This window comes from Somniosus microcephalus, chromosome 15 (genome assembly GCF_052327205.1).
Source record: "Somniosus microcephalus isolate GS21.2 chromosome 15, FLI_Smic_1.0, whole genome shotgun sequence".
Lineage (NCBI taxonomy): Eukaryota > Metazoa > Chordata > Chondrichthyes > Squaliformes > Somniosidae > Somniosus > Somniosus microcephalus.
The window spans coordinates 115,447,393-115,473,906 of NC_141001.1; the positions used below are offsets into that span (position 1 = coordinate 115,447,393).

At 50.1% G+C, this 26,514-nt stretch overlaps 1 protein-coding gene across 2 annotated transcripts in view; it reads left to right on the top strand.

Moving 5' to 3' along the window:
- Nucleotides 1-23,060, top strand: part of LOC147107168 (uncharacterized) — a 55,272-nt gene extending 32,212 nt beyond the window's left edge. For both annotated transcript variants that reach the window (XM_086008327.1, XM_086008328.1), the window contains exon 5: nt 19,168-23,060. The gene's annotated coding sequence lies outside the window, so the exon portion shown is untranslated. The remainder of the gene's footprint in view (nt 1-19,167) is intronic.
- The last annotated feature ends 3,454 nt before the right edge of the window (nt 23,061-26,514 follow it).

The window sequence follows — 26,514 nt, forward strand, 5'->3', positions numbered from 1 at the left end:
CTTCCAGGTGAAACAGCGATTTACTTGTACTTCTTGTAATTTAGTATACTGTATTCGCTGCTCACGATGTGGTCTCCTCTACATTGGGGAGACCAAACGCAGATTGGGTGACCGCTTTGCGGAACACCTCCGTTCAGTCTGTAAGGGTGACCCTGAGCTTCCGGTCACCTGTCACTTTAATTCACCGCTCCACTCCCACTCTGATCTCTCTGTCCTCGGCCTCTTACACTGTTCTAATGAAGCTCAACGTAAGCTCGAGGAACAGCACCTCATCTTTCGATTAGGCACTTTACAGCCTTCTGGACTCAACATTGAGTTCAACAATTTCAGACTATAACCGCTGTCCCTATCTTTTTTTTCATTGTTTTTCTCTCTCCCTCACATGGCAGCTGTCGATCATTCTGCCATTGCCATTTACACTTCATCTAGAGTCATCTTTTGTTTCTTTACTTGTCCCATTACCATCTCCTTTTGCCTCGCACCATCATCCCTTTTGCCTCTTAATCTCTCCTGCCTTCCACCCTATCCCAGACCTTCCCTTTGGTTCTTTCCTCCCCTCCCCCCTTTCCCTGTCCCTACACATGCTTAAAAACCTGTTCCATCTCCAACTTTTTCCAGTTCTGATGAAGGGTCATCGACCTGAAACGTTGGGGTAGATTTTCCCGAACCTGTCGGGAAGAAGGCGGAACTTCAACTTTCGGGTTTTTGACCCGCCTACATCGACGTCCGGCGAATCCACGTGATTTCCCCTTGATTGACCTTGTTGAGCCCACCCAGCGGGCTCAGCAGGCCAATTAAGGGCCGCCCGACAACAGGTGACGTCACAGACTGCAATTTCATCTGTCAAGAGTTCTTGACAGATGAAATATCAGCGTTTCACAGCTGTTTGCAGCTGTGAAACACTGACAGTCTGAGTTCTACCATGAGTCATTCTGCACAGACTCAGTTAGAACTCTCACCGGCACTCAAAGCTGAAGGCTGTCACTTTTCACAGATCGCAGCCATTCAGCTTTAAGTGCCGGCTGAGTGATGGACTCCTGACGGCTACAGGAAGAAAGGCTGTAAAGGTAAGTACAGGTAAGTAAAAGTTCTTTACACACTTTAGACACACCAAACACACTTACCTTTGCACTCATGCACCCATCACTCACCTGAGCGCCGACATCGCGACCCTTCCAACTCCTTCAACCCGACGGCCCGCCTGCTCTAACCTGGCGTGGTTTGGAGCCGTCGGGAAACCCACACGACACCCCTCAAAATAGGGATTAGGCTAAAAACTGCCTGTTAACTACTTGTTAACAGGCAGTTAATTGGCACTAATCCCTTCCCGCCTGGTTTCGGCGGGTCCCAGTGCGGGGCGGGTACCCGCCGCCCCTGAAACTTACGTGGGGCGGGGTTTTGGGCGGGATGGTGTCGGGACCCCCAAATTCGGGATGTCCCCCCCACACGCCGGAAACCTTGCCTGACGGCTCCAGGAAAATCTAGCCCTTTAACTCTGTTTCTCTCTCCACAGATGCTGCCTGACCTGCTGAGTATTTCCAGCATTTTCTGTTTTTATTTTGTGCATTTATATAGCACTTTTCACCACCTCAGGGCATCCCAAAGTGCTTTACTGTCGCTGTTGTAATGTAGGGAAACGCGGCCACCAATTTGCGCATAGCAAGCTCCCACAAACAGCATTGTGATAAATGACCAGATAATCTGTTTTAATATTTAGAAGTGGTGTTGGTTGAGGGATAAATGTTGGCTTCAGGACACCGGGGAGATCTCCTCTACGTTCTTAGTTCTCCCGGTGTCCTGGTCAACATTCTGCCCGCAACCAACACCACCAAAGAAAACAATTGGCTGCTCTTTTGTCACTGTTTATGGGACCTTACACTGAGCAATTGGCAGCCAACCTGGCAACAGTGAGAGAACATCAAACCAGTAATTCCTTGACTGAAATGTTTCGGGACACCCTCAGGACATGATAAAGCACGATATAAATACAAGTTTGCTTGTCCATCTCCGGTGTATTAAGCACAGCTACAGTAAAATCACTCGCAGCAATTTGGAGTTTGAATATTTTTTATTATTCGTTCCTGGGATGTGGGCATCGCTGGCAAGTCCAGCATCTGTTGCCCATCCCTGATTGCCCTTAAGAAGGTTGTGGTGAGCCGACTTCTTGAACCGCTGCAGTCCGTGTGGTGAAGGTGCTCCCACAGTGCTGTTATGCTTTCCTTACTAGCTCTGAAATGTGTTCTAACTGAGAACACAAATTGACTACTGACATAGAGGCACTGGTGAAGGTGCAAAAAAGATTTACCAAAATCATCATCTTCGTCCGTATGGTAGTAGCAGAGCAAATCAAATGTCAGTATCTAAGTCAGATATCCAGGCCAAAGCTTCCTGTGTAACAGCGTGGATGTCTTGTAGGCTGCCTGCGAATTTCCTCTGAGGGCAGTGCTCAATGATGTGCTCCAGGGTCTGATTAGGAGTTCCACAGTCGCATGATGGGGATGCTTTAATCTTGGAGAAGGTGGCAGCATCTACCATGGCCGGTTCTGAGGCAGTTGATGGTTGTCCACTGTTTGCGAGGAAGGTTTGATCCTTCATGTTGTACTGTGGGGTCCTCTAGAAGGAATCCATTCCGTATGTCGCAGTTCTTCAGAATGATAACAGAACTGTGAGAGGTTGTACCTGTCAGGGTTGCTGTCATGGGGCCGTGTAGACATGGGGCCGTGCTGTCCGGGCGAGGCTGGTTCAGGACCCAAGTGCAGATAGACGAGGCGAGAAGCAGGTATGCAGTCTTAAATAAAGGTACTTTACTAGAATCACACAGGTAAACAGTTACAAAACATAGGAGCTCAAGACAAGCTACCACATAGGCAAATGGCTAGTCAAGATAGGAACTCAAGACAAGCTACCGTGAGGCAACCGGCTTGTCAAGACTGAGCTCAAGACAAGCTACCACAGGGCAACCGGCTTGTCCAAAACTGAGCACCTAGTCAAGACAGAGCACCTTGTCAAGACTGACTCCCTTGTCAGGACTGAGCCCAGAGGGAAGAAACCACAGAACTTAAATACAAGCAAAAACAGGTGAAACCAATAAACCAAATGAAAGGCAGTTAAGTAATAAACAGGAGAAACAAGTAACAATTAACAAAGGGAAACCAACCAGTGAAGGTGCCATCTAGGGGTTACTGAAGGAACTGACCTGCACCCTCACACAAGCTCATTTTGGACCTTGCAGTCAGAGGAGCAGGTTGTGTTGCTCAGCTGCTCCTGCTACTGTGGGGAGAGAGTGTGTGGTTGCCTTGGCCTGGGAGTGGAGTGGAAGGAAGGAGTGACCCCAGGCCACCACCACTACAACCTACCCACACCAACCCATCTACATCATCTACAGAGGTGCCTGGAGAGGAAGGAGTGGAGGACAGAGGAGGAGGCCAGCATTAGAACAGGAGAGGCCTTTTCCAGCACTGCCTCCCAATTCGGCCTCCAGCCCAGGAGAGGGAAAGAGGGAGAGAGGATACAAACAGCTCCACTTGGAAGGAGGGGAGGAGCTGCAACTCTAACATCTGCAGGTGGGTGTCTCTGTGTATTCCCCCCTAAAGACTTTTGCATTCTAGGCGGGGGGGAGGAAAAGAAGACGGGCCGAAAGCCTGGCCTGGGTTGGCTGGAGCCTGCCCAGGTGAAGCTTGTTCCTGTGCATCGAGAAGACCTGGTGTGGGCTGACCTTGGGCGTTCTCCAGCCTGCCCAGGCGAAGACATCCTCTCCCCCTGCCCGAAGACTGACTTAAAGACTTTGTGAGTCACCATCGGGGGAGTGCACCCTGCCGACACCCACCCACCGTCTACCATCGTTGAGTGGGGACCCTGCCTTTGCGGCCCCCCCCTCCTTCCCACCCCCCCTCTCTCTCTCTTTGTCCTCTCTCTGCCTCTCCAAAAGGCACCTCTTTTCTCATTCTATTATTACCAATTGAGCAGAGGGAAGGAAGGGCCCCCTCCCAATTTATACCATCAAGGGGAGAGGTAGCCCAGTGCATTTACACTCCCTCTGCTCAGGACTCTTTTACCGAGGCCATTAAAAACCTCCAGGCCTGTGACGAAGTTGGGGTGTGTGTAGCTCTTTTTTAAGAACCACCCCATGATGGCCAGTACTTCTTCGGCGGTGACGGGGCCGGCGATGACTTATGCGGCGGCGGCGGCCAAAGCCATGGCTGCTCCCGCTGCTGCTGCTGCCCCGTCGCCGTTCCGGCTAATGACTAAGAAGCTTGGGGTGAAGAGCTACACCCACCCCAACATGACCATCGAGGTGTGCGTCAAGGCTATGGCTGGGGTTGTCGGCCCTCCGGCCATAGTGGCCGCCTCGAAAATGTATGGGAAGGCTGTATTCTTCCTGGGGTCCGAGCGGGCGGTGGCCCTGGCCATCGCCAAGGGGCTCACCGTGGGCGGGACCTTCCTGCCGGTGGACCCTCTTGAGGCCACCGCGCAGAGGGTCGTTCTATCAAACGTCCCGCCCTTTATCGCCGGTGAGCTCCCCCTCCCCCACTTATACCAACTTGGGGAGGTGAGGTCGGGGATTTCTCCGATCCCGCTCGGATTCCGGGAGAGCAGCCTTCACCATGTCTTCTCCTTCCGGCGCCAGGCCTTTATCCAGCTGGCGCGGGAGGGGGAGACGGACGGGGCCTTCACGATCCTCCACGGGGGGACCCCGTACCGCGTCTTCTGGACGACGGACGGCGTGCGGTGCCACGCCTGTAAGGAGGTGGGGCACGTTCGGAAAAACTGCCCCGCCTCCAAAGCCGCCAGGGTGACTGGCGTGGCCAAGGCTGGCGCCGCCGCCGCTCCTCCCTCCGGGTCTAGCCGTGCCCCCTCCCAAACAAATGCCACCGGGGCGCGGTCGTCGTCGGAGGCCGTCGCCATCCAGGCCTCCGGCGGGGGGGAGGAGGGAGGTCCGGTCGGAAAGAAGGCGCGGTGCAAAACCAAAAACCGCAGGGTGGGTCCCCCCGTGGAGGGCGTCCCCCTTAATTTGGAGCCCCAGACGCCCAAGCGCGTCATCGCGCTGATCGCGGAGTGCGGAGGTGAGGGGGACCTCGTGCCTGAGCCCATGGCCGCGACCGCCGAGGCGGGTACACTAGAACCTGCGGCCGGGCTCGGGCCCGGGGGACCCGAAGAACTCGCTCCACCGCAGGGAGCAGGGGAGGCCCCTGAAGAAATGGAGGCCTCCCTCTACCCCTCCGCGCTCAAGAGAAGGCGCGACCCCCTGGACGAGGAGGAGGACCGGGAGGAGGAAGGCCCCTCCAGTCGGGGGGAGTCGTCGCCCGCCGCGGATACTGCGCCCCACCCCACCGCTAACACCATCGCGGGCGAACGGCAGGGGTCGCCTGTCCCTGGGGAGGCTGAGGCAGAGGCGTCTGCCCAGTTTGTGCCTCCCGGGGATGGGGACGAGACCCTGCCCGTGGGGGGGGTAGCGGAACAACCCGCGGCGGGGATTGACCCCTTAATGGTGGAATTGCCCCTCGACGGGTCGGGCGGCTTGGGGTCTGGGTCGGGCGAGCTCGCGAAAGATGAGCTCGCCCAGAGCGGCCCGGACTTTTCCCAGGTGCTGCTCGACTTCGTCGAGGTCTGTCAAAAATTTACACCATCTGCTGGGTCGGAGGCCGTGGCGTAGCAGAGGAGGGCCCTCTGTCTGTGTCTCCGGCGCCGGGCGACTTGGAGGAGGCCGGGTCCACGTATTCTCCCGTCTTTCCGGTTTCTCCGGTCGTCCCGGCGCCTGGGGCGGAGGGGGTCTCCGAACCGCCGCCGTCTTCTGGCCCGGCCCCCCTAGAGGAGCCCAGGGAGGAATCCTCCGCTACCGATCCTGGGGGTGGGATCCGGGCGGAGGCGGGGCCGGCCGTCGCGGCCGGGCCGCCCGATGCGCACTGCGTGGCGGACGGTTCGGCCGCCAGTGGCGACCCCCCGCAGGAGGACGGGGACTCGGTGGTAGGGGCGGAGGAGGACTTAGATTCCTTCGCCGATGAGGCGATGGATGACCTCGCGCCCCTCGCCGGGACCCCCCTCATTCTTATTCCCATCAGGGAGCTCCGGGACTTTGTGGCCGCATGCCAGGGTCGCCACAGCACCCGGCGGGCCCTCGACAGATGGTCGGAGCTGGCGCTGCTCATCGGGTCGGCCCGCGTCGCCTACAAGACCATGGGCGAGGACGCGGGCGTGAACCCGCTCGAGCTGCGTCAGTTCCGGTTGTTTCTCACTGGGCTGCTAAGGAAGTGGCGGTCGACTAGCGGCCGCCCTTCCTTCCCCCGTTAGTGATAAGTAGGGGTTGGTTTATGCTTCTGAAATGAAGATAACCATAGCCAGCCTCAACATCAACGGCAGCAGGGAAGCTAGCCGCAGATAATAACTTTTCGGTCCTTCGGGACGGGAAGTATGCGGTGTGCTTCCTGCAAGAAACCCACACCGTTCCGGGAGACGAGGCCACGTGGCTCCTGGAGTGGCAAGGAGGGGTCAACATGAGTCACCTCTCCAGTGTTTCCAGTGGGGTGGCTATCTTGTTGGCCCCGCATTTTCAGCCGGAGATCTTGGGGGTCAAGGAGCTCGTGCCGGGCCGCTTGCTCCAGGTCACTGTTCGCGTGGGGGGCGTGCTGCTCCATCTAGTGAACGTGTACGCCCCTCAGGCCGGTGCGCAGCAGGCGCGCTTCTTTGAAGAAGTGTCCACTCTTTTGGGCTCCATCGACGCGGGCGAGTGCGTTATCCTCGGGGGGGATTTTAATTGTACCCTCGAGGCGAGGGACCGCACGGACGCCCTGCCTTGCCCGGCGGCGACGGAGAAGTTGAGGGACCTGGTCGGGTCCCTCGACTTGGTGGACGTCTGGCGAAATCTCCATCCCGACTCCTTGCCTTCACTTGCGTGAGGTCTGGGAGAGGAGCGTCCAGGATCGACTGCCTCTACATTTCCCGGGCATACGTCTCCTGCGTTCCGGCGGCTTCCATGCGGCCGGTGCCGTGCACGGACCACCACCTGGTGTGGGCGGAGCTCGTTCTGCCGCACGCACGGGGGGGGTCCGCGTATTGGCACTTTAACAATCTGCTGCTGGAGGACGCACGGTTCCGGGATTCGTTTAGTCGGTTCTGGGCCGGCTGGAGAAGGAAGCAGGGGGGCTTCCCCTCCTTGAGGCTATGGTGGGATGTGGGCAAGGCTCACATCCGTCTCTTCTGTCAGGAGTACGCGAAGGGGTCGACCAAGAGGCGGGAGGCCCGGGTCGGGCAGTTGGAGAAGGAGGTGCTCGACCTGGAGTCCCGTCTCGGTCAAGTCGTCGAGGATCCGGCCCTGCGGCTGGTGTACGAAGAGAAGAAGGGCGCGCTGAAGGACCTGCAGCTCGTCGGGTCCCGAGGCGCGTACGTGAGGTCGCGGATCCAGTTCCTGCGGGACCTGGACCGCGGCTCCCCCTTCTTCTACTCGCTGGAAAAAAGACGGGGGGTCCGTAAGCAGCTCTTGGAGCTGCTGGCCGACGACGGATCTCTGGTCTCGAATCCGGAGGGAATCCGCGCGGAGACCCGCGCCTATTACGGGGCTCTGTTCTCTCCGGATCCATCTAGCGAGGACGCGCGCAGAGTTTTGTGGGAGGACCTGCCGAAGGTCGGCCTGGAGGGCGCCGAAAAATTGGACGCTCCTCTGAGTTTGGAGGAGCTGTCCGGCGCCCTCCGCCAGCTCTCTAGGGGGAAGTCCCCGGGGCTGGACGGGCTGACCGTGGAGTTCCACAGGGCGTTCTGGGGCGTCCTGGGGGGCGACTACGCGCGGGTCCTGGGGGAATGTTTGGCGACCGGGGAGATGCCCCTCTCTTGGCGCAGGGCGGTGATTGTCCTGCTGCCTAAGAGGGGTGATCTCCGCCTCCTTAAGAACTGGCGCCCGGTCTCCCTCCTCAGCACGGATTACAAAATCTTTGCCAGGGCCATGTCTGTTCGCCTTGGCGCCGTGCTGGCCCACATGATCCACCCCGACCAGTCCTACACGGTCCCGGGCCGGACCATCCATAATAACGTCCATCTGGTCCGGGACCTGGTCCACCATTCCCAGAGGGCTGGTCTGTCGGTCGCCTTCCTTTCCTTGGATCAGGAGAAGGCGTTCGACAGGGTGGATCACGAGTATCTTTTCGGGACTCTGCGTGCATTCGGGTTCGGGACGCATTTTGTCGCCCGGATCCGACTTCTGTACGCTGCCGCGGAGTGTCTGATTAAAGTTAACGGGTCCTTGACGGCGCCCCTTCGCTTCGGGAGGGGGGTGCGTCAGGGATGCCCCATGTCCGGCCAGTTATATACCATTTGCGTAGAGCCTTTCCTGCGCCTCTTGCGGAAGAGGTTGGCGGGACTGGCTCTGCAAGGGCCGGGCGTGGAGGTGGTCCTCTCGGCTTACGCCGATGACGTGCTCCTCATGGTCACGGATCCCATTGACTTGCGGAGGATGCGGGAATGCCAGCAGATTTACTCGGACGCATCCTCCGCCAGGATCAACTGGGAGAAATGTTCCGGACTCCTGGTGGGTCAGTGGCGGGTGGACTCCCTGCCGGAGGAGTTCAGGCCCTTTGCCTGGAGCACTACACACCTCCTCTACTTGGGAGTCTACCTCAGCCCTGCCGAGGACGCCTGGCCGGCGAACTGGCAAGAGTTGGAGGCCAAAGTCACCGCTCGCTTAGGACGCTGGACAGGATTGCTCCGAGTGTTGTCCTACAGGGGTCGAGCGATGGTCATAAACCAACTGGTGGCCGCCATGGTGTGGTACCGGTTCGTCACTTTGATCCCTCCCCCTGCGTTTGTCGCCAAGATACAGAAGAAGCTCGTCGACTTCTTCTGGGACAAAAGGAAGCACTGGGTCTCTGCCGCGGTTCTGAGTCTCCCGCTTAGGGAGGGCGGTCAGGCGTTGGTGTGCCTCCGCACCCAGGCTGCGACTTTCCGTCTTCAGACGCTGCAGAGATACCTGTACGTCGAGAATCCTCCGAGATGGTGTGCGCTGGCGACGTATTTTTTCCGCCAGCTGCACGGCCTCAATTACGACATGCAGCTCCTGTTTTTGGAACTGAGCGGCAGGCATGCCAGCCTGCGGGAGCTGCCTGTCTTCTACCAGGAACTACTATGGGTTTGGAGCTGCGTCGCCTCCAGGCGGAGCTCTCCCCCGTCAGGAATGGCGGCTGTCCTCCGGGAGCCGCTGTTCAGGAATTCGCACCTCCACGTCCGCGGGTTCGGGTGGCTGGCGGAGCGCAGGGCTGTGCCTGCCAGGTTGACTAGAGTCGGGGACCTACTCGATGGCGGAGGAGCGGGCTGGATGGCGCCAGAGGAGTTGGCACGGCGCATGTCCTGGAACAGCGTCCGGCTCGCGGCCAATGCCATCGGGGCGGTGAAAGCGATGCTGCCCCCCGGCGCCACGAGGTGTATCGAGGCGGCTCAGGCACGTGGGGTGATTCCGTCCGAGCTTACCCCCGTTCGGACGGAGTTTCTTATCGGCGCCCTGCCCCGAAACTCCCCTTGGGGATCGGCGCCTCACAACCTGAGCCGTCTCGAGGAAATGCCCTCCGTGCCTTTTCATTCCGCACGGAGGGGTTTCCTGTACGGGCTGCTCCTGCACACCTTCCACTTTGCCATCTTCGCCTGCCGTCCGGACACGCTGTGGCGTGCCGTTTTACCTTCCGACGGAGGCGGAGGTCCCCAATGGGGGGCTCTCTATGCGGGAGTCCTCCCTTGTTCTATTGGGGACTTGGCCTGGAGGGTGTTGCACAGAGCAGTCCCGTGCAATAGACTCTTAAGTTTGTTTACGGACTCCCAGGCCGCCTATTTGTTTTGCGGTCTGGAGGAGTCCGTGTTTCACGCATATAGTGAGTGTGAGAGGTTGCAGCCCCTCTTTCATTATTTGAAGGGGCTGCTCCTCAAGTTTTGGTTGCACTTCAGTCCCACGCTCTTGATCTACGGTCACCCGGTGTGGAGGGGAGCGGGCAGGTTGGAGGATCTCCTCGTGGGTCTGCTCCTGGGCCTGGCCAAGAAGGCCATTAATTGGTCCAGGCAGCGGGCGGTCGAGGGGGTCGTCCGACCGGATTGCCTCCCTCTCTTCCGTGGCCATGTTCGCGCCCGGGTGGCCCTAGAGATGGAGCACGCGGTGTCCACCGGCGCGCTCGAGCAATTTCGTGACCGGTGGGCGCCGCGGGGACTGGAGTGCATAATTAGTTCAAACAACCAAATTTTAATTTGATTTGTTAAGGCTTATTTAAAGGGTTATTAGAGTTTTGTTTACAGTTTATTTGTTTAATTTATTTGTCTCCAAAAAAGAGGAACCAACCAGTGAAGGTGCCATCTAGGGGTTACTGAAGGAACTGACCGGCACCCTCACAGTACCTATCAGGAAAGATTGAAAAAGTGAAGGCTGGTGGGTGACCTGATTGAGGTCTTTGAGATTATGAAAGGGTTTGATAGGGTAGACGTAGAGAAGATATTTCCACTTGTGGGGGAGACCAGAACTAGGGGCCACAAATATAAGATAGTCACTAATAAATCCAATAGGGAATTCAGGAGAAACTTCTTTACCCAGAGAGTGGTGAGAATGTGGAACTCGCTACCACAGGGAGTGGTTGAGGCGAATAGTGTAGATGTATTTAAAGGGAAGCTGGATAAACACATGAGGGAAAAAGGTATTGAAGGATATGTTGATGGGATTAGATGAAGAAGGTTGGGAGGAGGCTCGTGTAGAGCATAAATGGCATGGACCAGTTGGGCCGAATAGCCTGTTTCTGTGCTGTAAATTGTATGTAATTTAACATTAGTGCCAACTAGTTGTTGCTTCTTTGAAGTGTGATTAAAATGCCAGCCGTGGCTCAGTGGGCGGCACTCTCTAGGTGGGAGGGGCTAGGAGTGAGCCAGGTGTGACTGGTTGCCTAATTGCAGCTGGGTGTTGGAGGGAGTTTTGTAAAAAGTTGGTGGTGGGTTTTGGGGTGTTGTTTTCAGGTTTTAGGGTCTTTTTGGCCCACAAAAAACAGCCATATGGCTGCTGAGGGGTCTGGAGTGCCGGGCCCCTCAGAGGACAATATTCCCGAGAGGAATTTAATTAGGGAAGAAACTGTGGTGGGAAGGGGAAAAAAAAGGCTCAAAGATTTGGGCCGGGACCTCAGGAGGTTTGGTAAAGAAAATACGGTGGTGGTGCAGTGTGAAGATAAGAAGATTCGAGCCTGGGATATAATCCAGGCGGTTCATGAGGACTGTGGCGAGGGCAGCTGCTTTGCCTGCTGACCAAAGCCGAATGTGGGATTTGAGGTGACAGTCAGTGGCCGTGAGGAGGTGGAAAAACTGCTACTCAGTCTGAAAGTTGGTGAGAAATTCTTGGAGGTGACTCTGCTATATTCAGAGGAGGTGGTGGTTTCATTTTTGAACTTGCCAGTGTACATTGAGGATGAAGTGCTGAGCAAAAAGTTGGAGTCGTGGGACATTAAAATCTGTTCTGAAATAAAGAGGAGGTACTATCCGGGAACATGGGTAGCAGACGGAACCCGGTATGTAAAGGTGCGGTTCCCAGAGGGGGTGAGGTCTTTGCCGTACAGTATGAAGTTTGAGACACTGGAAGGAGTGCAGTACTTTCGTGTGCTGCACGATAACCAAGTAAAGGTGTGCTACTATTGTCTGGGACATGACCATCTCGTAAGAAACTGTCCAGATTTGTATTGTTACAATTGCGGTGAGTCGGGACATATCGCTCGGAGCTGCAAGGCGGAGAGCTGTGGGGTGTGTCACCAAGGCCCCAACCGCTGTGAGTGTGTGGCAGAAGGGAGCGATATGAGTGATGAGGAGATGGGAGAAGGAGAAGGAGATGAGAGTGGAACGGCCGGAGGAGTGGTGCAGTCGGAGGACACAGTCGGTAAAATGAAGGAGAAAGGAGCACAGGAAGAGGCAGAGGATGACGGAGCGGAGGACGGGATGGAGATGACGGAAAACACGCTGAGTGCTGTGGAGGGGAACAAAGCCAGCAGCGGGCAGCGAGGGTCGAGTGCAGACTCGAGCCTTAGTGCAGTTCGGCTCCCCCTGGGGAGTCTGGTGTCTGCGGGGGGAGAGGAGGCAGGAGCGGGGTGTGTGGTGGATGTGGGTGCTCCGGGGAGAGACGGGGAGTCGAATATCTTGGTGAGCGGGAGGGGGCAGGACGGGGAGAGGGAGCAAGAGGCAGGAGCCTTAAAGGGACAGCAGGATGGGATCGGCGAGATAGAGACATCAGAAGGGAACAATTTAGGTGTGCCATTGTCCCATGGAGCGAGGGAACAGGGTGCAAGGGTCAGAGGTGGAGATGTGGTCGAAGGGAGCGGCACAGTGGGAGAAACTGCGATAGCAGGAAGACTCTCTGTGGGAGATGAAGTATCTGACGGGGAGCAGGATTATGTATCTGACGGGGAGCAGGCACAGGGGGTTGCAGAAGAGCTTGAGTGTGAGGAATTAGAGGGGGACAGAGACATGGAAGTCGGGGGTGGGGTGGCATCATGTGGAAAGGGAAAGGTTAGTGAGGGGCAGAAGGAGGGAGAAAGGGCAGCTCCTGGGCCCAAACTTAATGCAAGGAAGAGGCTGAAACAGCAGGGAGGGGTCAAACAGGAGGGGAAAAAGAGCCGGAGGCTGCAGGAAAAAGTAACAGCTGCCCGAGAAGTTGGGAAGGAGCATGTGAGGAGGGAAGGGCCAGAGATTAAATGATGGGGAGATTATCAGGCATACTTCCCCTCTTTGAAGCCATGATTACATTGGTCTCGATTAATGTGAACGGACTGAGGGGTGAGAAGAAATTGCAGCAGTTGTTGCAGGGTTTTAAAGGTACGGACTTGATGTGTCTGCAAGAAACCTTTTGGGATGAGGATATCCTAGAAAGAGTTCAGAAGGTTTGGAAGGGAGAGGTGTTTGCAAGTTGTGCAAACAATAACCGTAGAGGGGTGGCTGTTTTGGTGAGTCCGTCCATAAAAGAGAACATTGCCTTGATGGACAAGGACACTGACGGGAGATTTTTATGGCTAAGGGTAAAAATGGAGGGATTTAATTGCGATCTCTTTAATATCTATGCACCGAACAACCATTGCAAGCGTCGCGAGTGTTTTCGGGGGTTATTCACTGAAGCGGCAGAGGTGGAAAATCCTTGTATAGTGGGGGATTTTAATGTATTTTTATCTCGGATGGACATTTCAGCCCAGATGACCTTTAAGGATGATAACTCCAGAGGGGTGATTGTAAAAATGACGGCAAATTTAAGTTTGAGAGACTTATGGAGGGACCGAAACCCCATAAAAAGGGAGTTCTCCAGAGCAGGTTGGGTGGGTGATGTTTTAAAACAGAGCCGAATAGATTTTGTGTTAATGCGGGAAGGGTTAAGTTGAGGTGATGGAGATTTATTATAAAAAAGTATTTTTTAGTGATCACTCGGCTTTGGTTCTTAGAATTAGGAACAGCAGAGTTAAGATCGGTTCAGGGGTGTGGATTTTAAACAATCAATACCTGAAAGTAATTGCTTATAAAGAAGGGATTATAAATATAATAAAGGATGCTTGGAAGTACCTTTGTTCTTGAACGAAAGAAGAGTTTGGTGGGATAATTTCAAATAAGAGGTAAAAGTTTTTTCGGTACGTTATGGGAAAAAGAGGGCGGCAGCTAACCAGCGTCGAGAAGAGAATATAAACAAAAGGTTTACGGATGTCTGTAAAGCAGTTGACGGAGGGGATAAGGGAGCAGAGACTAAGTTCTGGGTGCTAAAGGAAGAGTGGGAAATATTGCAAGCTGAAAAATGCAAGGGGGCCATTCTCCGTGCAAAGGCTAGAGATGCATTGGAGGGCGAAAGATGCACTAGATATTTTCTAGAGCAAGAAAAGCTGCGACAGAGATTATCGTTAATTGAAGAGTTGAAGGTAGGGGAGAGAATCATTCATGAAAGTGGGGAGATTTTAGAGGCGGCTAGCAGCTTTTATCAAGAGTTATATACTAAAGAAGTCATTTCCAATTTGGCGATGGAGAAGGTTACTGCTTTTATTGAAGAGGGTTTAAGGGAGGATGAGAGAAGCATGTGTGACAAAGAAGTAGGATTAGCGGAAATAAAAGTAGCAATAAGTGGAATGAAGGGGGGGAAAAGCCCAGGGTCCGATGGACTAAGTGCAGAATTTTATAAAGAATTTTGCGAGATTTTAAGTCCATTGCTCTTAGAAGTTTTTAAGGAAATTAAAATTGAGGGAAGCCTGGCCCCATCTATGAGGAGAGGTATCATAAGCTTAGCTTATATAAAAATAAAGGGGATAGACGGGATCTGAAGAATTGGAGGCCCATCATATTATTAAATGTGGATTATAATATCTTGGCAAGGGTTATGGCAAATCATTTGAAGGAGGTGTTACCGCAGATAGTTTGGCCCTCTCAGTCCTATGGAGTCATAGGCCGGGACATCGCAGACTCTGTGGTCTCAATCCGAGATGCGATAGAGCTCATGGAAGAGAGTGGGAGGGAGGCTTATGTATTAAAGATAGATCAAGAGAAAGCCTTTGATAGGGTCTCTTATGAGTTTTTATTGAAGGTTTTGGAAGCATTTGGTTTCAAGGAAAATTTCATTCAGTAAATAAGGATTTTTTATTCAAACATATTTAGCTGTGTTAAATGTAATGGTTTTTTATCCAAGTATTTTCCGATAGAGGTCAGTGAGACAGAGTTGTCCCCTGTCCCCATTGTTGTACACATTGGTAGCAGAACCATTAGGTTACATGATGCGAAAGAAACAAGGTGTAGTTGGGATTGTGGTCCCCAGTTCTGGGCTGGTGTCAGTGATACACCAATATGCAGATGACACAACCTTAACATTGAGAAATGGGGAGTGAGTGAGGAAAGCTATGGATGTAGTGGAGGAATATTGTAGAGCTTCAGGAGCCAGAGTGAATTTTAGCAAGTCCCAATGCCTGGTTGCAGGGAGGGGTAGGAGAGAATGGTTGGGGGAATGTCCCTTTAAGGTGGTGGAGGTTTTGGAAGTTCTGGGGGTGCATATGGGGTGCAAGAAAGACAGGGATGAAGTGGATCGATTAAATTGGGAACCGAAGGTTATGAAAATTAAAAAGATTTTGGGAAGATGGGAAAGACGGTGGTTGAAAGTGCAAGGAAGAGCGACAGTGGTGTCTGCCCTCCTGCTATCTAAGCTATGGTACTTATTGACGGTGGAGGATATTCCTGAGTGGGCAGAAAAGTCCATCCGAGAGGCTTGTGTGAGATTTTTATGGGAAGGGAAACCAGCCTTGGTGGCTTACAATACCATCATTGGACGGAGAAATCAGGGAGGACTCAATTTCCCAGATATTGATTTGAAGAAAAAATCCTTTAGAATCAAATGGGTGAAGAGATTTCTTCAGAAGTCAAATACAAGTTTTTGGAAGAGTTGTTTTGAGCATTTTTTAAAACAAAGTGGGATAGGAGGGCAGGGGATATTGTATATGGAATACAATAATATGTTTTTGAAATTGATTAAACTTCTCCCTAGGTTTTATAAGGGGGTTGTAGAGACTTGGGCCCAATTTTTAAAAAGTGAGCAGTTTATGCCCAAGGGGGCTGAGGAATTTTTAGAACAGCCCTTATTTTTGAACAGGTGGGTCAACATCGAAGGAGAGGTTTTATTTAATCAAGCTTTTATAAAAGCTGGGATTGTATCTGTGAAAGATGTATTATACGAGGTGATTCCAGGTTGTTTGCCGGAAGCGATAGTGAGGGACATGGTGTGGGAGGAGGATCAGGAGGTAGAGGAAAAAGCAATAGGAATTATGTATGAGAAGATTGTGAGGGCAATGCCACAGGGTTGGATGGGAGAAATAAATGCGGAAATCTCCAAAGGAAGTAAAATGCGTCCCGCTTTTCCAAGCTTTGTACTGGAGAAAGGGGGAGAGTTGGTCCAATTTGACAACTGTAATACTCGAGATTTCTATGAAGTATTTAGAGAATGGAGATTCAAGACACCTGCTGGTCAGGAGTTTTGGCAGGGTATATACCCACAGCTGGACTTCAACAGGATTTGGAAGGGAGTGTGGGCGAATTTTAAATGTCCAGAGTGGATTGAACTGGATTTCAAATTGGTTCATAACCGGATTTTTACCATGACGGTCTTGTGCAAGATTGGGCGAGTGGAGGCGGCAACCTGCCCAGTGTGTGGGACACGGGATGAGACTATGTCCCATTTACTGGTGTTATGTCCACAGTTAAATGACTTTAAGTACTATGTTCGACAGTTGTGTGAAGCTTTTTTGCTGGGTGGGGCCCGAAGAGCGAGAATGGGAATCCCGTGGGACTCAATTTTGAGATGGGGATTGCAGGAGAGTCTGCCCGAGTGTAGCGGAGCGGCAATTAATTTAATATTCAGTTTGGCTAGATTCGTGATTGTGCAAAGAAGGAATGTTCTGTTTTTTAAGGGGAGGAGAATCAATCTAAAAGAGTATTTTAAATATAAGCTAAAAGATCATTTTCAGGCTCTGTGGATGTTTTATTCAGAAAGGAATTTAAGGATAGTATTTTACAACCAATTTTTAAAGTACAATCGATTAATATATGTTACAGGAGACAAATTAAACTTCAGATTTTGATGTTAAAGTGTGGTGGCAGAATGGCTGTGCAGAGCGGCGGAATTGATTTGTATCATACAGTGAAATGATCAAGATGTTGTAAATGTTCTTAATGTTCAATAAAGTATATTTATATAAAAAAAAAAGTGGGTAGCACACTCACCTCTGAGTCAGAAGTTTGTGGGTTGAAGTCCTACCTCAGAGACTTGAGCACAAAAACCTCAGCTGATACTCCAGTGCAGTGCTGAGGGAGTAGAACCGAGACGTAGAACCGAGGCCCCGTCTGCTCTCTCAGGAGGACATCAAAGATTCAATGGCATTACTTTGAAGAAGAGCAGGGGGAGCGTGTCCTGGAGCCAATATTTATCCCTCAACCAACATCACTAAAACAGATTATCTGGTCATTATCACATTGCTGTTTGTGGGATCTTGCTGTGTGCAAATTAGCTGCCGCATTTCCTACATTACAACAGTTTCTCAGTGTAGCTGTTAAGGGTCACAAATATAATGAGTCTCTGTCTAGTCTCGATGGATGAGCAGGCGGCTCGCAATCTGATTACCAGCCTTGCTTCAATTTCCCAGAGTTTCTTCTCGAGTAGAACTAATGGAGTTCCAGATTGTGTGAGAACTCCATTATGTGGCATCTTTCCAACTCTGGCACTTCTGCCTGCCTGTCTGTTTTGTGCCATTAAGAAGCCAGTCCTGTTCTGCCGGATCCCCGCTGGTGCGGCCAGTACCCGGAGCGCGGGCTCGCAAAGCTGACCGCAGCCCGACTGGAGAACTGCTAGGTAGATACTAGCCGTGGCTCAGTGCGCAGCGCTCCCGCCTCTTGAGTCATGAAGGTCGTGGGTTCAAGTCCCACTCCGGAGACGTGAGCACAAAATCCAGGCTGACATCTCAGTGCAGTACTGAGGGAGTGCCGCACTGTCGGAGGTGTCGGTTTTCAGATGAGATGTTGAACTGATGCTCCGTCTGTCCACTCAGGTGGATATAAAGGAATCCACGTCACTATTTTGAAGAAAAGCAGGGGAGTCCTCCCCGGTGTCCTGGCCAATATTTATCCCTCAACCAACACCACTAAAACAGATTATCTGGTCATTATCACATTGCTGTTTGTGGGAGCTTGCTGTGCGCTAATTCGCTGCCGCGTTTCCTACATTGCAACAGTGATTACACTTCAAAAATTGTCTTTAAAGCACTTTGGGATGTCCGGAGGTTGTGAAAGGCGCTATAGAAATGAAAGTTCCTTCTTAATGCCAAGACCTGTGCTGTGGACGACCCATTTTGAGTGTAGGACTGGCCCAGTCTGCGTTTCATTTGTGCTGTTTTGTTTCCAGAGATTGTAGCGTTCGTGTGGTGACGAGATAAGAACATAAGAATTAGGAGCAGGAGGAGGCCATTCGGCCCCTCGAGCCTGCTCCCCCATTCAATGAGATCAGGGCTGATCTTCGACCTCAACTCCACTTTCACGCCCGATCCCCACATCCCTTAATTTCCCTTAGAGTCCCAAAAAATCTATCTATACGAATGAGAGGTGTGGATGTGTGAACGTGGGGCAAGCACAGGACCGGTCAAATAGTTTTCGGTTACTTGCAGTCGAGGCTTGGACATGTGAGAATGGTCAGCATAGGGTGAGAGCACTTTGCACCCCTTCAGCATTAAAAAAAGAAAAGAACTTGCATTTATACAGCGCCTCTTATGACCTCAGGATGTCCCAAAGCACTTTACGTCCTTTTTGAAGTGTAATCACTGTTGTAATGTAGGAAACGCGGCAGCCAATTTGCGCACAGCAAGCTCCCACAAACAGCAATGTGATAATGACCAGATATTCTATTTTAGTGATGTTGGTTGAGGGATAAATATTGGCCAGGACACCGGGGAGAACTCCCCTGCTCTTCTTCGAAATAGTGACATGGAATCCTTTATATCCACCGGAGAGGACAGACGGAGCCTCAGTTTAACGTCTTGTCCGAAAGACGGCACCTCCGACAGTGCAGCACTGCGCTGGGAATGTCAGCCTGGATTATGTGCTCAAGCCTCTGGAGTGGGACTTGGACCCACGACCTTCTGACTCAGAGGCAAGAATGCTAAAAGAGGATTCTCTGTTCGATCCCTGGGCACTACAAATTTATCTTGTTCAATGTGCAAATGGAAACACTCTCGGTGGGGGGGGGTTGCGTGGACATAGAGAGCTCGGACCCACCTACAAGATTATTCGGGGCAAGTGTTTCTGCTTTGTGGACAACCAGCGATCCGGAAGCAAGTTGCGCTAGTTTTTTTTTCTCGGGTTTCCACTCAAACGCGCCTGCATATCACCGAACATTTAACCTGCTAGGAACCAGTGCAATAGGGCAGCGCTTTAGAACATTTAAAAAAAAATGTTTGCTTCAAATAATATTCATTGATTCATTCAAGAGTGGTACCACCTGGTGCAGTTTTATTAATACAGCTGAAAATGGGTTTAGCAGTCAAAATAAGCATTTTTAATCAGATTGCCCAGTCCACCATCTGTGAGTAACCTGATTTAAAATAACTGAATGTGAATTTTAAAAACTATACGGAACCATTTACTAGTTATATTGGTTTACAGTAGTCAGTTTCTTATCACACACAGGCATCTTCCACCCTTTAAAATGAAGTTCGGGACCTGGAACATCAGGACCCTCATGGACAACCCCAACAGCGACAGATTGGAACGCCGTACTGCTATCGTTGCCCGGGAGCTCAGACGTTTCGACATTGACATCACCGCCCTAAGTGAGACCCGGCGGGCAGGGGAAGGACAGCTCAAGGAGCAAGGCGGTGGCTACACCTTCTTCTGGAAAGGCAACAACCACCATCTGCCCCACCTGCGACCGAGACTGTAGGTCCCGCATTGGATTCCTCAGTCACCTGCAAACTCATTTTTAATGTGGAAGCAAGCCATCCTCGGTTCCGAGGGACTGCCTAAGAGAGAGAGAAGAAATTTAAAAAAAATAATATTTAACTGGTTTCTATTAGTGTCCTTGCGCCTAAAAAAAAAAGCTTAATTCTAAGAGCCCCCTCGAAGGTCCGCATACGAGCACAATTAGCGGAAACTCGCCAGGGCGATTAATTCGATCTGGGGTTCGCGGCCAGTTTTGTGGGCGGGGCCGGTTTCCAGCACAATGTTTTTTTAAACCAGCACAAAACATCGCGGAAACTCGATTTGCGTGGGACGTAATTCGCGCTTGAAATTCCGTGATGCTTTGCGCTGGTTTGACCGACTCCGGGTGAATAGTGCCGGAAAAAATAAAACCCCCCAGCCCAACCGAGCGGAAAGCAAAGTTCCCTCTCGGCTGCACGGCCGTGGCGCTCTCTGCCGGTCCTGCGCAGCCCGGGACCGGGCTTTCCCCATGTTAAATTTCACGCATGCACACACGAAACTGTGAATGGGCAGCGCACCCGGAAAAAAAAATGACGGGAAACGTTGGCCCTGAAGTTTAAAGCGATGAGCAAAGAAACTCCGAAAACGTAACCGTTACCAGCGGGGAAAACTCATTCCCACATCAAGCTGTATGCTTAATAATTCAAGCCGCGAGATCAACGGTAAACTCTATAGCATTTTCATCAAGACACATTATTTTACTAATGATGATTTTCTGACCTGTTTCAGTTTAACATTTTATATTAACAAACAGGGAAAGAAAATCTTGTAAATTCAAATTTGCAATCATTTTGTTTTTGTAAGTTGCTCGCTCTTGTCACACAAAAGCCTTAATACACGGTTCACAGAATGGACGTACAAAGTGTCCTTTTCATTTCCTGAAATACTTATTGTAATGATATCAGCAAATAGAGATGGTATTTGCCTGTTCGATTATGATGCCTTAATAGCATGTTTGCATGTATTGATTGCTTGTGCCTGACCAGTAGAGGGCATGTGACCGAGAGAAGCAAGGCAGTTTGTTTTAGTTTCAGTTTCATTCTAGATGCATCACTAGCTTGATGTCTCCTGTAAATGCTGTATAAAGAGTTGAACAAGACTTTAGATTAAAACTCATTCTCTTTCATAAATGTCTCGTCATTGAACCCACAAAGAAATCAATACATGGTGTCAGAAGTGATTGAAAGAGATGAAGAGAAAAAATCTGAAGTTAAATCAGCTCTCCACAAATTAGCAAGCCAAAAGAGAACATCGTTGCTTACCATTAGAGAATAGCTAACGAAGTGAAAGAATGGAAGGTTTACACCCACCGGCGACGCTTCAGTTGACAGGTAATGTGGCTGAAAATTGGAGAAGGTTCAAACAACGTGTGGGGTTGTATTTATCAGCAATCGGAGCTGACGAGAAAAGTAATAAAAGGAAATCGTCACTGTTCTTACATATCGTGGGTGATGAAGCGCTGGAGGTGTATAATAACTTCACATTTGCTGCTAATGGAGACAAAATGAAGCTAGATAAAATAATGGAACAGTTTGAGGCCTACTGCATACCTAAACGTAACGTGACGTTTGAGAGGCACAGATTTTTCACATGTGTACAGAAAACGGGTGAGACTATTGATCAGTATGTGACTGAACTGAGAAACAGAAGCAAATTGTGTGAATTTGGGGGACTGACAGACTCGCTGATAAAAGACAGACTGGTGTGTGGTATTCCAGATAATGGTCTAAGGGAAAGACTGCTAAGAGAGCAAGATCTAGACCTGGGAAAAGCCATAGCACTGTGTAGGGCTACAGAGACTGTGAAGTTGCAGGCAAAGGAGCTGTTCAGTGACAATAACTGCAACGTGGATGCAGTGAGAAAGAACGGATACAAACCGTTTAACAAAAAGAGCGCCAATGTGAAAAAACAGGCGTGGCCAGCGAACCAAAATGAAAGGGACAATCGAAAGACATGTAGTCGATGCGGTACACAGCATACACCAAAAAAGTGTCCAGCATATGGTAAAACATGCAATAGTTGCAACAAAAACAACCATTATGCGCGTTGCTGCAAGAACCAAGTGCAACAAAGCAAGGTCCATGCAGTAGATGAAAGCGACATAGAGGAGTTCTATGTAGATGTTGTGTCTGAAAACAAAAAAGAAGAAAGAGACTGGATGTTGACACTAAAAGTGAATGACATACACATTCCATTTAAATTGGATACTGGAGCACAAGTTAATGTGATATCAGAGGCTGATTTTAAGAAAATTAGACTCAGACCAAAGATACATGGAATCAAAGTGAAAGTGACAGGATACTCAGGTACTGAAATACCAGTGAAAGGAAGATGCATTGTCAAAGTGACACACAAGGACAGAGAGCACACGCTAGCATTAACCGTGGTGCCAAAGGATGTGCAAGCCATACTAGGTTTAAAAGCCTGTGAGAGACTGAACCTGGTAAAGAAAGTCCTCGTTGTGGAAAGCGAAGGAGAGACAGTCTATGATGAACTGAATGTTGCGTACACACTGGGTAAACTGATGTATACAGCAGACACATTGTCCAGAGCTGTTGACCCAGGAGAGCCCGCAAACACAGTGAAAAGACTGAAGTACAAGGCAAAAGACAGTGGAACTGACTTCTACCAAAGCATGCTTGTATACCGCACAACGCCGCTCGAGTGTGGTATGTCACCAGCCCAACTCCTGATGGGACGTCGGCTAAGGTCAAACCTACCCATCCCGGAGAACCTCCTGAAAACAAAAGAGGGGGAGAAAGTGAGGAAGTTCAAAGAACAACAGAAAGAAAAGCAAAAGTACTACTATGACAGAGGAACACAAAACCTACCTGAACTCCACACTCATGACCAAGTAAGGTTGAAAGACAAAACAAACACATGGACTCAGAAGGGAACTGTCCTGAGTGAAGTTCAACCAAGATCATGCACCATTCAGACAGATGAGGGTGCTGTTCTGAGAAGAAATCGTCGAGATCTTCTCATGGGACCAGCCACAGCAGGTCAAGAGACTGATACTGTTGAACAACCTGATCACACAGCTGAGAACACGATCATCTGAGGCAACAACTCAGATTCAAGGACAATCAATCAGAAAATCCTCAAGACACGTGAAGCCTCCTGAGAGACTCATTGAGCAAATTTAAGGACTATTGTTATAGAAGGAAGTAATGTTATTTTATTCTTTCTTCAAGTTCTAGTGTATTGACATATTTCAGGTGAACACACAAAGCAAGGTTAAAAAACCTTGATCATGATAATGATAATGTAAGTTCATTAAGTGTTACAGTTAAAATGCAGATTAATACAAAGAAAACATGTTGTTAGTTAAAAGTAAAATACTTTTGTTTTAAGAAAAGGAGATGTAATGATATCAGCAAATAGAGATGGTATTTGCCTGTTCGATTATGATGCCTTAATAGCATGTTTGCATGTATTGATTGCTTGTGCCTGACCAGCAGAGGGCATGTGACCGAGAGAAGCAAGGCAGTTTGTTTTAGTTTCAGTTTCGTTCTAGATGCATCACTAGCTTGATGTCTCCTGTAAATGCTGTATAAAGAGTTGAACAAGACTTTAGATTAAAACTCATTCTCTTTCATAAATGTCTCGTCATTGAACCCACAAAGAAATCAATACACTTATTAAATGATAAATTATATTTTACCACTGACAGAGCACATCTTTGTTCTAATCCTACATTAGGACGGGGGAAGCAGTTAGTATTGATTTGTTCAACTGAAATTAGATAGGTTCCTTTTTGAAAATTACATTTTGGGACGCGGTATCTGAGTAATGTGAGACGTGACATGTGATGAGTGCGGCGAGTTCGGGAGGAACAGGTGACCTTGGACCTCTGGTTCCCAAAGCTCTCCACCACTGGGGGTTTTCCTCACCTCATGTCTGGGTCTGTTGTAGACTCACTGATAGAGATTGATCGCTGTGATTGGTCAACAACTCCATTATCGTCGTATCGTGCGACTACCAGGATGGCAGAATGCGGACTAGATGTACCCTGGCAAAAGCAAAACACCGCGGATGCTGGGAATCGGAAATAAGAACAGAAAATGCTGGGAACGCTCAACGGGTCAGGCAGCATCTGTGGAGAGAGAAACAGAGTTAACGTTTCAGGTCGGTGACCTTTAGTAAGTTTAATATATTTTTCAGACGGCGCTTGGTCTTCTTGCAATTCCTATAGGGTCGTGCCCAGAGTTGTAGGAATACAGGAATTACCTTTGATGTAAGAAAACTACTAGGCACTTGGTCTAAGCATTAAACAAAGCTTTAATCAACTGTTTTACAACATGGCGGTCTAGTTGTGTCCTTCACTAGTTCCTGTTAAGAATGTCCTGAGCAAGCTGGGCCCATGCCCGAGTATTTATACTCTCCCTGGACAGCGCCACCCGTAGGCCGCTCAGTATTATTTCATAAGTCTTTCTTTCATGAATGACTGATTCATGTCAACCTTCAATCAGTTTACGGTGTCATCACTCTGCAAGGCATAATCTTCTAGTACAGAGCCTCTGCCAATGTTTCCATTAAGACCTCCTTGTCTGGAGGTCCCGCACAGGCCACCCGCCAGCTCCACAATGGAAAATACCGCGCATGCGCAGAAATTTGAAGGGGGCCGCGCAGCCAAAAAAACAAATTAGAGGGAACATTGGCCTCTGCTTCTTCAAAAAGCCACCATATACAAGTTGCAATTTCAAGCTTCTGTCAAAAAAAATGTGTTCCCTTTACAGAGTCCACTCCTTGTTTCATAAAGCTTTCAAACTATGGCAAAGGTCTGAGTTTCTAAAGTGTGAGAGAACATAAGATGTAAGAGCAGGAGTAGGCCATACAGCCCCTCGAGCCTGTTCCACCATTCAATAGGATCATGCCTGATCATTGACCTCAACTCCACTTTCCTGCCTGATCTTCATATCCCTTGATTCCCCTAGAGTCCAAAAATTTATCGATCTCAGCCTGGAATATACTCAAAGACTCAGCATTCACAGCCCTCTGGGGTGGAGAATTCCAAAGATTCATCACCCTCTGAGTGAAGAAATTCCTCCTCATCTCAGTCTTACATACCCCTTATCCTGAGACTATGCCCCCTAGTTCTAGACACTCCAGCCAGGGGAAAACAACCTCTCAGCATCTACCCTGTCAATCCCCCGCAGAATCTTATATGTTTCAATGAGATCACCTCTCATTCTTCTAAACTCCAGAGAGTATAGGCCCAATCTACACAATCTCTCATCATAGGACAGCCCTCTCATCCCAGGAATCAATCTAGTGAACCTTCGTTGCACCGCCTCCAAGGCAAGTGTATCCTTCCTTAGATAAGGAGAGGCACTGAAGGTGAAGGTATTGTCAACATGGCCTCAAACAGTAAGAGACTGGACAGGAACAGCTGTGTTTTGGTGACGTGTGGTAACAGATGTTCAGCAACGCTGTCTTTATTTTTCCCCTTGGAAAGCATTTGGTGAATTCCAAGTGCGGACACATCCATCCGAAAACAGAAAGCAAGAACATTACTGGGGAAAAAAGAATTCAAACCTACAGCATCCGGCTTTTTGTTTTGTTTCATTGCTGTCTCTTAGCACCTAAAAAACGAGCAGTACATATTATAGAAAAAAAGACTTGCATTTCTATAGCGCCTTTCGTGACCACCAGACGTCCCAAAGCACTTTACAGCCAATGAAGTACTTTTTTTTTGAAAGTGTAGTCACTGTTGTAATCTTCTTCTTAGGCAGTCCCTCGGAACCGAGGATGACTTGCTTCCACACTAAAAATAAGTTCTCGGGTGACTGATGAGTCCAATGCGGGACCAACAGTCTCTGTCGCTGTTGGGGTTGTCCATGAGGGTCCTGACATTCCAGGTCCCGAACTTCATTTTAAAGGGTGGAAGATGCCTGTGCGTGAATTCTTTTAACGTGGGGTGGCCGTCGCACACCAGCTACCACACGGGCTTGACAGAGCAAGGTCTTGGTCCAATGGCAAGGGGATCCAAGATGATTGGAGACCAGGCTCTGCTACATCGGCCTAGCACACACACACACAAACATACTCCTACTGTCCTCCTCCCTCCTTCCTGCAGGTCCTCTCTGCCTGGGTTGAGCACTTCTTCCCACCAAGGGTAACGGCAATCTGGAACTCTCCCCCCAAAAAATCTGTCAAGGCTGGGGTCAATTGAAAACAACTCCATTATTGTTGGATCGTGCAACTACCAGGATGGTAGAAGGTTGTAATGTAGGAAACGCAGCAGAAAATTTGCGCACAGCAAGCTCCCACAAACAGCAATGTGATAATGACCAGATAATCTGTTTTTTTTAGTGATGTTGATTGAGGGATAAAAATTGGCCAGGACTCCTCTGCTCTTCTTCCAAATAGTGCAAGGGGAGCTTTTATGTCCACCTGAGAGGGCCTCGGTTTAACATCTCATTCGAAAGACAGCACCTCCAACAGTGCGGCACTCCCTCAGTACTGCACTGGGAGCGTCAGCCTGGATTTTGTGCTCACATCTCTGGAGAGGATATTGAACCCACAACCTCCTGACTCAGAGGCGAGAGTGCTGCCCACTGAGCCACGACTGACACAAATTTATTATGAATTAGGTAATCAATTTATATTAATGACCCCTTAAATCGCCTGTCCTCCAGTGCTGCTGCAGCAGTAGCTGTAGGCTGTAAGGGCAAAACTTGCTTATCTCACTTGTGCACTGATGCTCATTAAGCGTGGGCTCAGAATTACAGCTTTCTGTTTATATTCTGGTAGCAGGAAATCCTGCCCCTCCCCAAACTAATTAAGCAGCAATGACTGACGGGTGCAAATGCTTTCTTGGTGGGAGAAAGAGCTGTGGGTCTTTATGCTTGTGAAATGAGGTTGTTGAAATGAGGGTGTTGTTTATCAACTCCCATTGTCTAGCCTTCACCGTGCCATTGAAATGCTAATAGGCAAAGGAACAAATATTTCTATTCAGCAACATACGGGTGCTCTTCAGTCAATATGCCAGGTCTGTGCCAATGGATTTAAGCACCCAGGCAGCACCAGCACGCATTCATTGAGTAACTATGC